This window comes from Emydura macquarii, unplaced genomic scaffold, assembly GCF_026122565.2.
Source record: "Emydura macquarii macquarii isolate MOO-44397 ecotype Brisbane River unplaced genomic scaffold, CSIRO-AGI_Emac_v2 contig_499, whole genome shotgun sequence".
Taxonomy (NCBI): Eukaryota; Metazoa; Chordata; order Testudines; family Chelidae; genus Emydura; species Emydura macquarii.
Window position 1 is genome coordinate 13,884,306 of NW_027130636.1, and position 14,124 is coordinate 13,898,429.

General features: G+C 40.4%; 1 pseudogene; it reads left to right on the forward strand.

Annotated features, from left to right (window-relative positions):
• Window positions 1-5,123: 5,123 nt before the first annotated feature.
• On the forward strand, window positions 5,124-5,495 carry LOC137147002 (prefoldin subunit 1 pseudogene; annotated as a pseudogene).
• The last annotated feature ends 8,629 nt before the right edge of the window (window positions 5,496-14,124 follow it).

Here is a 14,124-nt window from a genome sequence, read left to right on the forward strand (position 1 = left end):
CTGCAAGAAAGCAGGGAGTGGGTTTTTTCATCCCCAAGACAAGCAAATGTGTTACAGAAGAAAAGCAGCCCTAGAAACCAGCTACCATATATAACCCGGGAAGTTTTTGCCAGTCAAGGGAGTAGAAGTCTATATATCACATCAGCAACCATTCCTTCTCCACCCACTGGATTTTCCTATATTCTGGGTTTCATGCTTATTTCTATCTCCTCTCTAATATTTTTCCCCCCAGATAGGTCTACTCTAATTAACCACGTAGGACTTGACCTAATTTTTCCTTTAAACAGATTATGCTTTGGATTTTGATATCTTTCATTGCCATGTTGTCTTTCCTACCTCTGTGACCTTTCTTTCACTTTATTTTCTAGGCCAAGTTTTGCTCTCCTCGCTTATAGAAAGGTCCCATAGAATTTAACACGTATCCAATCAATAAGGTTTTACAGAAATCTGGGAGACAATAGAATTTAATAGTAAAGGCTAATTTCCCAACTCCCCCTTTTTTAAAAAAAAATAGTAGCAGAAACATAGCTTTCTACTGCATTCTATAGTGAATCCCATGAAAAAATGTAATGGAAAATGCTAATTTTATCTAGATACTTAAATGGCCCTCATCCCAGTATGATCAGAGTGTCCAGCATTCATTAATGGATTTTATCCTCAAAACACCTCTCAGAGATAGGCAAATATTATCCCTATTTTATAGGTGGAAACTTGGGCACAGGATAAATAAGAGGATAGACTATGGTTGAATAGGAAGTCTATGGCTGAGCCAGCAACTGAACCTAGGTCTCTCAAATGCCAGTCCAGTGCTTACCCACTAGGCACTGCTTCCCACAAAATTCCATGGGATACTTTCAAAGTCTTTGTTAGTCAGGCAAAGTTTGCATTAAAATTTCGTGTGACATTTACATAAGTAGGAGTGTAGAATTATATTTTTGGCTTGGTTTATTTATACTTGTTTTCCTCAGCTCTTGTTGACCTGCACTGTCCAAAGTTAGTAATTTGGTGGGAAAGGAATGGGAAATACAAGTCTGAATTCTGGCCCAGTCACTGGATGGCCATATTTTGGGACAAGTAGTATATTTTTGAGCCTGTAGCTGTGCAGACCTAACCCTTTGTGTAAATGTGTGTCCATTAGCACTGCTTGGAGAGGCAGACTATCTACACCTTATGTAAAAACCCATTGTTTGCTGCAGGAGGCCTCTTTGTTAAGGCCCTACAGGGGGATACCTGCAGCACCACAGCATACACAAGGCCTGACACAGAAGCCTCAAAACAAGCAGACTAGTCTACATCTTCTTGTCAGGCAGAAAGGTCACACAGGGGAGTTTACCCACACTCCTGAGCTGTCAGTGGTGCAGTGTGGGATGCTCTTTGTTCTCCCTGTCTCGCATGCCCCTAGGGCTGTGCAACCAGACGTGAACCCATCTTCCCTGCATAGGCATGTGCTGGGAAGGTAGGGGCACATGGATTTCAAGTGTGTCCTCTGAATCTGGTTTGTTTTTAAACTGGGGTGAATTATCTTAACCTGATGGATGAATGGATTCCTTCTAGTGATTACCCCAACTACTTGATGTCCATATTCTGGGGAAAGTTCTATCTCCTTTGCATGTTATGAGGGGAGGCAGGATTGGAGGAGCTTGTACAAAGGAGCTGCAGGCATTGCAAACTGATGAGTGCAGCTCTGTAGGGGTTCCCTGCACATCCATAAAACTAACAGGGTTTAGTAGCAGAGTGAAGTGTGATGTACATACTGTATTCAGGACCCTAAGGATCTACAAACCATTGTTCTCTGTGGCAGCAGAGCAGCTCCACAGTCATTCTAGAGATGCTAACATTTGTTTACACACAACATCCATGGAGTAACTACTGTTAGCAAATAAATTAGTAAAAATTACAATCTGATTGTGGCTATTAGCAAACAGGAAAATGGGTTAAAATCTTAGGATTAGTTTTCCATTGCAAATTCTTTATCCTGTTCAAACAGTGTGTGTTAGATCACACCGATGCTGTGTAATATCCAGTAAAAATCTCTCATCTTTACATGTTACCTTGTTTTTCTTCCTCTGGTTACAATGTTAGCCTTCATGCTGTAGGATAATTCCCTGTAAAAATCTGTCCTCTTTTTATGTGCTGTGTTATTTTTATTTCTCTCTCTTTTCATACAGCTAGTCTTCCATGCATGGAATAACACCCTTTAAAAACTGGATAGTATATGCGCTACATGTTGACTATTTGTGTTTTAAATGTCCGCCTGGCTGTGGAAAAATAGCCAGTACAAAGCTGTCTGGTCCCTTTTGTCTTATGTTTTTTCTGTTGACATCACTGATACCAATGAGAATTAGACATATGGATCTGGGATAGTTCTTGGCCCTATGAGTACTATTTGCTTCTTGTATTGAGAGTGCACAACTGTCACAAAAGGAAAGCACAAATAAAATAATGTAATAGTAACGTCCCTCCTTAATTTGTGGGCCTAACTGAACCACTGAGAGTAAGCTTTGTTCTACTTGAGCCACCATTAGCAATTACTATTTGGACGATGGGTGACTGATATACAAGTAGTAGGGAAAGAGTGAGACCCTGCTAAGAATTGTGGGCTAGGTTTTCAAACAAATTAGGGATGCAAAATGCACACCTAACCTGTGCTTGCAATTACAGTGAGAGTAAATATGCCAGGTTAGCTACTGGCCCAAGGGATTACTCCATTTGCCTGTGTAATTGTGTTAACTGCATTCACACATTGGGTATGCAATTGCACACACACTCAAATGCTATCTGGTTTTGGTTTAAATTTTCATGCCACACTAATAACGAGTCTATGCTTCCCGGTTTCTCTGTTTGTATGTAGATATGTTTCACACACTCTCTCTCTCTCTCCCCCTAGCAAAATGTGTCTTCTTACAATTGTATAAGTAAAATTCCAACAATATGGATTGGTTTTTTAGTTACGTTTTATTGCTGTATGTGTTTTCTGTAGAGGATCTGTGTTTATTGGGAAAGAATTTTCTGTCCCAACCTGATGAGCAATGAGTGTGACAAATGCTGCCATTAGTGACTGTGCATATGTCAGGCTATTTCGAGAAAACATGATCTCTGCGGGAATAGCCAAGCACATTTCCTTCTTTATCTATCTATCTATATACACATCAAGCAGCTCAACCAACTTGAAGTCTCAGTGATAAGTCCTATTAAAAGATATCCTACCCTCTTGACTGGGTTTTTTTTTTTTTTTTTTTAATTTAATCTTTGTTAACATAACGCAAGTGGTTCTGATGCACTGTGGATGTCCTTGGACTGATTTAATTGGGGAGAAACCTTTGAAATATGCCACAGGCTAATTCACTTTGAGGTTTAAAACAATGAATCCCTGTAGAAAATAATATATTAGCAGGCAAAATGATGAATTAATGGCAGTACTCAAATAGCATCTCCACAGTAACCAGAACAGCTGAATTAATAACATACTAGGGTTTTATTATTGCCTGAGAATTACAGCTATGGTGACATTGTAGACAGACCAATCTTCCCCTTTATTGGACCTTCCTAGATATGGCAGTACTCATGGCCCCTGGAGAGTTTTTTTCCTCTTGTGATCATCAAACAAGATTACTCCATTTACAGTAGCATCTCCTTTCTTAGCCATCTCTCTCGCATTCCTCCAAGTTCACACACAGGTCATGCACCTAAGTATCTATGTTAAACCTGGGCTTAGGCAAATCAGTAGCGTGAAATGTGATTGTTGTATCTTTAAATCTGACTTATTTGGTAGGAACTGTTAGAAAATAAGCCCTCATTCTTCACACAAAAATGCTTTATGCACTAAGTATACATTCAACTATAAAAATCTTAGCAGAACAAATAGTAATGGGCCAAATTCTGCTGTCAGTTACCCTGGAGTAAATCTGGAGTAGTTCCACTGTAATTAATGGAGTTATGCCAGTATAGACAGACACTGGCATAGATAGAAGGGGATAGAATTCAGCATGTGGTCTTATTTATTTTTTAATCTAATCATATAGTCCAGTGAAGACAGAAGACTGTGTGCACTTGAAATGGAAATATTTATCCCAATGTGCTTTTTCTAGAGAAAGAATTTTAGGGCAAATCCACCAGACACTGTTGTGTCTACATATGACTAAGTGTTTTATAGACCAAACATGCACCACTGAAGTCAATGGGAGTTCTCCCATTCCCTCTGGTGAACACAGAATCAGACTCTTAGAGTAATATGGATGCATTAAACCCTGCTAATTTTTGCCTCAGCTATCTTTCTTGTTGGCCAAGAGTTTTAAATTTAGAACTGGTCTACATGAACAGGTACAGAAGCAAAGAAGTATCTTATTATGGGGCTTTAAACAAATGCAAGGGAAGAAAGGGATAAAAATGTAGCTACGCCACATTCCCATCTTGCTGCTTGAGCCTGGCAGGAAAAAATAAAAGGCCTTTCGTGAGATTGAGAAGATGTGAAATTCTTGGTTGGGTTTTTGAATTAGGAAAGTAAATTGGTTTAGTGGATTTAGGAATGTAACAAAATGCTTATTCAACACGCTCCAAATCATAAAGCAAGTCATAGAGCTGTATGCAGAACTAGCCAGCTCAAAGGAGAAGGGAAGGGGAAAGATTTACAGTGATAGCAAAAATGTAAGCAGCTTAAGGAATTCAGAGTTATATCTTTACCTTAGAACCCATAATGACCTTCTCATGTCATGCTTCAAGCCTCTTTGCTAAAATCATTGTCCGTACAATGGTCATCGGGAGTCATTATTTGGATATTTTTATTTTATTTCATATACAGGATAGTGTCTTCTATCCACTTTTAATGTGACTAGAGATTAGAAAAGTTAAATCATGACCTTTTCCTGCAACCTTCACTAAGCAATACTTGGGCTGAAATTAGAGCCTCGTCTTCTCCCAAAACTCAAACCAAAAAGGTAGACATAGGGTGGTCTGGTGGATAGGGCATAGTCTCCCTACTGGCTTTTCCACTGATCAGCTGTGTGACTTCATATCAAGTCATTACACCTCTCTGCACCTCCCACCCTTTGTCCATCTAGCTTATTTAGACTGTAAACTCTTCAGAGAAGGAACTGTGTCTTTGTGTTTTTACAGTGCCTAGCAAAATGGCAGCACCCATGGTGGACCTGGAGCTGAAAAAGGCTTTTACTGAACTACAGGCGAAGGTTATCGACACACAGCAAAAGGTGAAGTTGGCAGATATAAAAATTGAATAACTAAACAGGACGAAAAAACACTCACACCTCACTGATACAGAGATTATGACCCTGGTGGATGAAACATGCATGTATGAAGGTGTAGGGAGAATGTTTATCCTTCAGTCCAAGGGAGTAATTCACAACCAACACTTAGAAAAACAGAACATAGCAGAAGAGAAAATTAAAGAACTTGACCAGAGGAAGTGGTTCCCTGAGTGGAGCGTAAAGGACACTGAAGATAACATCTGAGAAATGTTGATGACCCAGAGAGCACAGTAGGGGTGTGGCTCCCCCAACGCCTCAGCCGAGGTGGTCCATTTTGTTGACACCCACACTGAGTAGATAGAACCGGAAAGTTTTCAAGAAGCAATGTTTGCAACTGCCTGCGGGCGGGAGAAGTTTGTGTTTGAATGCATTGAGTGCTATGTCTCACCCTTTCTGTATCTGAATGTTGTAATAAACGCTACTTGCAAGGACTGTTGTATTAACCAAAAAAACAAAAACAAAAACACACACCACACAAAGGCCTCCAACTGAGCTTGGGGCCCCAAACATTGTTTTAAAACAAATAAATAATTATAGGAAAAGAAGATAACTGACCTAATTTAAAAATTAATAGTTCTTTATGAATTCATGTTTTATAGGGAGAGGTTTAAGAAGCTCAATGTATTTAGTTTATCCAAGAGAAAGTTAAAAGATGATTTGTTCATGGTCTCCAGGAAGAGATTTTTGGTAGTAAATGTCTCTTTAATATAGCAGAAAAAGGCATAATGAGATCCAATGGTTGAAAGCTGAACCTAGGTAAATTCAGCCTAGAATTAAGGTACACATTTTTAACAGTGAGGGTAACTAACCATTAGAGGAACAATTTACCTAATGATGTGGTAGATCCGTCATCATTGGAGGACTTTAAATCAAGCCTGGATCTTTCTGAAAGATATACTATACCTCAAACAGTAGTTATGAAATTCAGGTGGAAATTACTGGGCAGGGTTCTATGGCCTGTGTTATACAGACATTCAGATTAGGATATCAGCATATTCCCTTCTATTTTAAAAGTCTATGAATTTTTAAGCACTGGCTGGATCTGAGAGCAGAAGTGCCAGAAATCATGCAGGAAAGTATGTCTTCATGAGAGGTCAACCCCAGTGTTGTAAAAACCAACAGGTTCTGGAAAGTTTAGATAAATATCTGAACTTTTGGGTGTTTATCTGAATGCTGAACTCGTTGAGGTTCACTTATTGCTATTCTGCATCTGCGCTATGACAAGAACTGGGAGGAATTACCCAGGAAGCTGAAATGGGTATGTGCATATGGAATTGCAAACTGATTTTACACTTAAGTACTGTGATGATGGTGATGGGTGAAACAGATATAGACAGATAATAGATGAGTTTTCACTCATTGGTGATACTGTGAAATTTACAATTTCTACCAGAAACAAAATGTCAAACTGATGAATTCCATCCTCTGAACAAAACTGTGAATTCTTACAAATTTGCCCAAGGCAAATATGTTATGAACAGCACATTCTGGGTTTGAATGTGTAGTAGGAGCCAGTAATCCTCAGAGAATACATGCTATGGGACATGTTTGCCATTTTACACTAACAAAATGCTGTTTTGTTCAACCTACAGATCTCAGCAAACACACAGTCTGAAGCCATCATAAATTGACCCCCTCAAAAATCAAATGTTTTCCTTGAGGTTTGGAGATTGAGTTCTTTGCACTTTCCCAGGGAACGGGGGGTGCTAAACTCTGAATCAGTGTTATCTGCAGTATTTTGCATGCCTGTTTTCAGATGAGCTAGTTTATCTAATGAACAAGATGTGAAATGAGTTCCTGGGCTCAGGAAAAAGCTGGAGGAGGATTCCTTGGCCTTTCTCGAACTCACTGCATTAGTCCTCAGGTGTTATTGAATGTCAGAGCTTAGCAAACACCTAGACAAACCAATCCATCACTGAGCCTTCTGCAAAGCATTTAAAGCTAAAAGCAAGGTGTGACCTGTCTGTGCCTAGGGTAGCCACTTGAAAATGCCATGGTCAGGGCAGGCTGTGAAAAGAGAACAGATTCTCCAAGCACTGGTGGCTGACACTTAAGTCAGACTTCCCAACCAGACACAAACAGTGCTTCTGATTCCCCACACTGGTTATCAAGAAGCCAAAATAAAAACATACACAGCCCCCTTTACTGCATTTTAGTCTCTGGCTCCCAATCAGCCACTAGGTCCAGTAAAGAGATCAGTTATTTAAAACTCTATGCTCTTTACCAAAAAGATTTCTCCTGATCCCAAAGGGTCAGCCACAGTATCAGATCAATATAAGTTTAGATCTTACCCAAAATACCACGCCGTCAGCCAATCCTTTAGTAACTAAAACTAAAGGTTTATTATAAAAAGAAAGAAAAACGATAAGAGAAATGTTAAAGGATTAAAGCAATCACGTACATACAAATGATTTGAAAGCCTATATATATCAGGTTTCTATTAGGATTGTGGAGTTTGCAGGCTTGTATAGTCCCTCTGGTATACATCCAGTACCTGGACGAGTCTCAGTCCTTTGTTTCACAGCTTCAGCTCAGTTGTAGATGAGTTGATCCAGAGGTAGGCTGGAGACTAAAGACAGACTAAAGACCAAATGGGTGCAGCTGTCTTTTATGTCCTTTGGCTTTTGCCATGCTGCCTGTGGAATTTTACAGGAAGAAAATGGAGTCCAGAGTCACATGAGTAAATCCTGGTGACTCATCAGGTATATCTCTGGCTTCTCTCCCTGGCCCCTTGTACCTGTGAATCTCTTAATGGGCCATTAAGCAGGTTATTGCTGCAGCCATCCCGCCTGGGGTGTTGCCCAGACACAGCACAATTTGAAATACAGATATCTGAAACATATCCATTACTTCCATTACACATATAACACATGAACATAAACATCATCATCTTACTTAGCACATTATAGCCTTTCTAACGGTACCTGACATGGCATATCTCACATGAATTATTATAATTTTGACATATTGATGTTAAACAACATAATAAATCACCCCCCCCCCCCCAATCCAGCCAGCGTGACACAAGGAAAGGGGCAAAGGGGTTGATTTGTAAATTCTAATAGTCAGGAAAAGCCTTAGTATCGATGCAATTATGCCATCAGAAGTGCTTTTGCTGTATAGCTTATTTTGCTCACTTAAATGGTATTATTTATACTGGCAAAAGCACTTCTATGCTGGCATAACTGCACTGCACCAGTAGAATTTGCCCATATAGCTATACTAGCAAACATTTTCTAGTTCAGAGTAGGCCTTAGTTTGTAGGCATTTTAAAACAAGCTGCAGGTATCAAAGTCTTAGTATTGGTCACTCCTAGACCATTGCATGAAGAGAACTCAATGGGGCAAATTTTTGAAAAAAGCAGTTTCTAAACTGTGCGTTCCAAATTGTTTCTAAATTCTAAACTCAGTTGCACAACTGCACATTTTGCCCCCAACACTAGCTGGCTGCATCCACTCATGCATATTTTGCATATTCCACATAGACCCTTAGTCCAAAGTTTTCAAACTTGAGTGACACAGTGTGAATAGAAGCTGTGGGTGCTCCACACTATTGAAAAAATCAAACCACTTATTTTGGTACATAAATGTGGATCAGAGCATCTGGTGCAACCACAATAGAAACAAATTATAACAATAATGTTAATCATTTCCATATCCTGTACTCAGTATTTTTTTTCCAAGTTCTAGACCTGCAAATTCAACCCTGCATCTGACAGACAAGCTGGGTTCTTTCCATCTTATGCAGATACTGCAGAGATGGTGCAATGAGAACCTGAACAGAACAGAATCCACAAAAATAAAGGCTCCCCAAGCCAAATGGGGCCCCAAATATACCTGCAAGATCCCACTGTTTTCAAATTATGCCCTTACGGATACCTATCCACCCATTTTGCCTTCTGTGATTTGCACATATTACTAAATGCTCTTCATTTACAAAACTATTCAGCCAATGATATACAAGGTGGAATAAAATCTAGCTCCCTTTGAAAAGTTCCAGAGGGATAGCCGTGTTAGTCTGTATACAGCAAAAACAATGAGAGTCCTGTAACACTTTGTCGACTAACAAATTTAATTTCTGCAGGCATAAGCTTTCAAGGGCTGCAATCCACTTGGTCAGATGCAAGAAATAGAAATCAGATATGGGGTATATATATATATATATATATATACACATACACACACACACACACACACACATACACATCCAAGGGTAAGGAACAACAATGGGAAGGGTAGATGCTAGCAAAGTCCATTCAGTTACAATAGATGAGGCCTATTCACAACTATTGATTAGAAGATGAGAGTGTGTGAACAGTGACAATTACTACTTGTAATGAGATAACCATTCCAAGTTCCTGTTCAGATCCAGTTTGATTGTATCAAGTTTGCACATGAATTCCAGCTCTGCAGTTTCTCGCTGAAGTCTGTTTTTGAAGTTTTTCTATAGAAGTGTGGCAACTTTCAAGTCAGCTACAGAGTATCCTGGGAGATTGAAGTGCTCTCCAACCGGTTTATGGATGTTACCATTTTTTATGTCTGATTTGTGTCCATTTATTCTTTTTCGTAGTGACAGTCTGGTTTGGCCAATGTACATGGCAGAGGGGCATTGCTGGCACATGATGGCATATATTACATTAGTAGATGTGCAGGTTAATGAGCTCCTTATGGTATGGCTGATGTGGTTCGGACCTGTGATGGTGTCACTAGAGTCAATGTGTGGGCAGAGCTGGCAACAGGGTTTGTTGCAAGGTTGTAAATCCTTAATGATGTGTTGGAGAGATTTTAGCTGGTGGCTGTAGGTGATGGCCAGTGGTGTTCTGTTGTTTTCTTTGTTGGGTCTGTCCTGGAGTAGGTGACTTCTGAGTACCCGTCTGCTTGTCAGTTTGTTTCTTCACCTCTCCAGGTGGGCATTGTAGTTTTAAGAATGTTTTATGGAGATCCTGTAGGTGTTCATCTCTGTCTGAGGGATCGGAGCAAATCCGGTTGTATCTTAGAGCTTGGCTGTAGACAATGGATCGTGTAATCATAGAATCATAGAATATTAGAGTTGGAAGGGACCTCAGGAGGTCATCTAGTCCAACCCCCTGCTCAAAGCAGGAGTAACCTCAGCTATATCATCCCAACCAGGGCTTTGTCAAGCCTCAGCTTAAAAACTTCTAAGGATGGAGATTCCACCACCTCCCTAGGTAACCCATTCCAGTGCTTCACCACCCTCCTAGTAAAAAACTTTTTCCTAATGTCCAACCTAGACCTCCCGCCCTGCAACTTGAGACCGTTGCTCGTTGTTCTGTCATCTGCCACCACCGAGAACAGCCTAGCCCCATCCTCCCTGGAACCCCCTTTCAGGTAGTTAAAGGCCGCTATCAATCCCCCCTCACTCTTCTCTTTTGCAGACTAAACAAGCCCAGTTCCCTCAGCCTCTCCTCATAAGTCCTGTGCTCCAGCCCCCTAATCATTTTGGTTGCCCTCCGCTGCACTCTCTCTAACTTGTCCACATCCTTTTTGTAGTGGGGGGCCCAAAACTGGACACAATATTCTAAATGCGGCTTCACCAATGCCGAATAGAGGGGAATAATCACTTCCCGTGACCTGCTGGCAATGCCCCTCCTAATGCAGCCCAGTATGCCATTAGCCTTCTTGACAACCAGGGCACACTGCTGACTCATATCCAGCTTTTTATCCACTGTTACCCCCAGGTCCTTTTCTGCAGAGCTGCTGCCCAGTTCGTCGGTCCCCAGTCTATAGCTGTGCATGGGATTCTTCCTTCCTAAGTGGAGGACTCTGAACTTTTCTTTGTTGAACCTCATTAGATTTCTTTTGGCCCAATCCTCCAGTTTGTTTAGGTCACTCTGTATCCTATCCCTACCCTCCAGGGTATCTACCACTCCCCCCAGCTTAGTGTCGTCCGCAAACTTGCTGAGGGTACAATCTACCCCATCCTCCAGATCATTAATAAAGATGTTGAACAAAACCGGCCCCAGGACCGACCCCTGGGGAACTCCGCTTGTGACCGGTTGCCAGCTAGACATGGAGCCATTGATCACTACTCGTTGAGCCCTATGCTCTAGCCAGTTCTCTATCCATTTTATAGTCCATTCATCCAACCCATACTTCTTTAACTTGCTGATAAGAATACTGTGTGAGACAGTATCAAAAGTTTTGCTAAAGTCAAGGTATATCACATCCACCGCCTTCCCTACATCCACAGAGCCAGTCACCTCATCATAGAAATCAATCAGGTTGGTCAGGCATGACTTTCCCTTAGTGAATCCGTAATGTGTCCAGGGTGGAAGCTGGAGGTATGAAGATATGTATTGCGATTCGTTGGTTTTCGATATAGGGTGGTATTAATGTGACCATCCTTTATTTGTATTGTAGTGTCCAGGAAGTGGATTTCTTATGTGGACTGGTCCATGCTGAGGTTGATGGTGGGGTGGAAATTATTGAAAACCTGGAGGAATTCTTCGAGGGACTCTTTCCTGTGGGTCCAGATGATAAAAATGTCATCAACGTATTTTAGATAAAGGAGAGGTGCTTGAGGACGAGTTTTGAGGAAGCGGAGTTCTAGGTCAGCCATAAAAATGTTGGCATACTGTGGGGCCATGTGCCAGCTCTGCCCACACATCGACTCTAGTGACACCATCACAGGTCCGAACCACATCAGCTATACCATAAGGAGCTCATTCACCCGCACATCTACTAATGTAATATATGCCATCATGTGCCAGCAATGCCCCTTTGCCATGTACATTGGCCAAACCAGACTGTCACTACGAAAAAGAATAAATGGATACAAATCAGACATAAAAAATGGTAACATCCATAAACTGGTTGGAGAGCACTTCAATCTCCCAGGATACTCTGTAGCTGACTTGAAAGTTGCCATACTTCTACAAAAAAACTTCATTTAGAAACTGCAGAGCTGGAACTCATATGCAAACTTGACACAATCAAACTGGATCTGAATAGGAACTTGGAATGGTTATCTCATTACAAGAAGTAATTGTTCACACATTTTCACCTTCTAATCAATGGTTATGTAGGCCTCATCTACTGTAACTGAATGGACTTTGCTAGCACCTACCCTCCCCATTGTTGTTCCTTACCCTGGGATGTATATATATACCCCATATCTGATTTCTATTTCTTGCATCTGACGAAATGGGTTGCAACCCACGAAAGCTTATGCCTGCAGAAATTAAATTTGTTAGTCTTTAAAGTGCTACAGGACTCTCGTTGTTTTAGTTCCCTTTGGTGTTGTTGTGTTATCTCTATAGGGCTAACAAGACTAATGAGTGCAAGGGAGTCAAGGACAGTGCTAATGAGGAGAGTCACCTGCTTTGGGAAAACACTCCTTTCTCTCTCCTGCTATAGCACCAGGAAGGAAACAGATCTTCAGACAATCAGATCCACAAGTGGTGACTAAAGTATTTGGGGAGCGGGGGATGGTAGACCTTAATCCTCACTCTAACCCCTGCCTAGTGCTGCCTCTGCTATTGTGTGTTTCCATAGTTACCAGATAGTAGCATAAATATGCCACTGAGGTGTCTAAGACTTCACCGCCTAGGTGAAACCTACTTTCTGCACAATTCTAAAATGAGGTTGGTTCCTCATGTTAATTTGGATAGTTCGAAAGATATTTACATAACAATCCACAACAGATTATTTCTTAAAAAGAAACATTCCTTATAGCTCAAACAAACTCAAGTCCTAGACCCAGAGATCAGAGTTTATTGGTGTTTTGGAAATGCATAAATAACAATAGTCAATGTTATAAGGTTTTCTAATGGCTTGGAATCATTCAAGATTCATATTAAAGATTCTTTTGTGGCTGAGGCAGTTTTAGAATTTAGTGGCATGCTTTCTGCATGCAGGACTAAAAAAAAGCAATCCAATTGGGATATCTGTTTGTGAGTTACACACCAAATGCTAATTCTTTTGAGGTTTGCCCATCATTTGAATTCATTCAGCACATAGTTATTCAGTAAATAGCTGCTGTTATTAAAGTCACTGTGAAGCAGTGTTCCTATTTGTCATTTGCACTTCATAGATATAAGGGAACGTAGATTAAAATCTATTAGTACAGTATGACACCCACAAATGTTTCAGTGGCAGTAATTAAATCCTGATGTAAAACTGCTACGAATATTTCTCAGAAACTGAAACAGATGTTTCTGCAATCAAGCGATGAAGAAAACCTGAAAAGTTCCACAAACCACACAAGAGGGCACTTCTGAGGGAAACCTGCTACAAGACTTTGCTACCATGCTGTCTCAATTTGCCAGCAATGTTAAATAGATATAAGACAGACCATTTTTCTGCATTATTATCCTTGTCTCCAGTAGCACATCAGAAGTAGCACAATAACGTGTGTCAAGGGACTTTGGAGTAAAAAGTAATTGTAATAATGAGGCACAAGGCTTGTAAATTTACATTTCAGTTTCCAAAACCATAATAAATTAACACAATTGCTCAGACTTAGTCATGACTCACAAATCATATCTTTGTGTGGCTTTTATGGGTTATGATTGTCTAATTAATAACCAGTAGCAGCTTATATGTAAAAATATTAATTATTACCATATTCATTCTGTTGGTGTGGGGATCAATTAAAACCCACCACATGTTTTAAGCTGTGAGAGAGCAAAACTCAGGGCCCTCTGCCCTTTATACAGTTAACGGTTTTCTTTTGGGGTTTTGTATCATGGAAAGAGGCACCTCAGCCTTTCCTTCAAAAAATATCATTTAGTTACCTTGAAGAACTGTTTCACTATGAAGCAAACCTCTCCGCCAGCATCAGTGTATATTCACCATGGAGCTGTCATGATCTCTTGTCAGTGAAATAAGAGAGAGCGCTATTT